The 751-nt window shown below is 50.9% G+C and overlaps 1 pseudogene; it reads left to right on the forward strand.

The window, feature by feature from the left end:
- Nucleotides 1-6: 6 nt before the first annotated feature.
- On the forward strand, nucleotides 7-746 carry LOC112064777 (elongation factor 1-alpha 1-like; annotated as a pseudogene).
- The last annotated feature ends 5 nt before the right edge of the window (nucleotides 747-751 follow it).

Genomic DNA, 751 nt, shown 5'->3' on the forward strand with positions numbered 1-751 from the left:
GCTGCTGGTGTTGGTGAATTTGAAGCAGGTATTTCCAAGAATGGGCAGACCCGTGAGCATGCCCTTCTGGCCTACACTCTGGGTGTGAAACAACTCATTGTTGGAGTTAACAAAATGGATTCCACCGAGCCACCCTACAGCCAGAAGAGATACGAGGAAACTGTAAAGGAAGTCAGCACCTACATTAAGAAAATTGGCTACAACCCCGACACAGCAGCATTTGTGCCAATTTCTGGCTGGAATGGTGACAACATGCTGGAGCCAAGTGCTAACATGCCGTGGTTCAAGGGATGGAAAGTCACCCGTAAAGATGGCAATGCCAGTGGAACCACACTGCTTGAAGCTCTGGAGGATGGAGAGTCACCCGTAAAGATGGCAATGCCAGTGGAACCACACTGCTTGAAGCTCTGGATTGCATCCTGCCACCAACTCGCCCAACTGACAAGCCCTTGCGTTTGCCCCTCCAGGACGTCTACAAGATTGGTGCTATTGGCACTGTCCCTGTGGGTCGAGTGGAGACTGGTGTTCTCAAACCTGGCATGGTGGTCACCTTTGCTCCAGTCAACGTGACAACTGAAGTGAAGTCTGTCGAAATGCACCATGAAGCTTTGAGTGAAGCCCTTCCTGGGGACAATGTGGGCTTCAATGTCAAGAACGTGTCTGTCAAAGATGTTCGTCGTGGCAATGTGGCTGGTGACAGCAAAAATGACCCACCGATGGAAGCAGCTGGCTTCACAGCTCAGGTGATTAT

The sequence above is a fragment of the Physeter macrocephalus genome, chromosome 13 (assembly GCF_002837175.3).
Source record: "Physeter macrocephalus isolate SW-GA chromosome 13, ASM283717v5, whole genome shotgun sequence".
NCBI classification, from domain to species: domain Eukaryota; kingdom Metazoa; phylum Chordata; class Mammalia; order Artiodactyla; family Physeteridae; genus Physeter; species Physeter macrocephalus.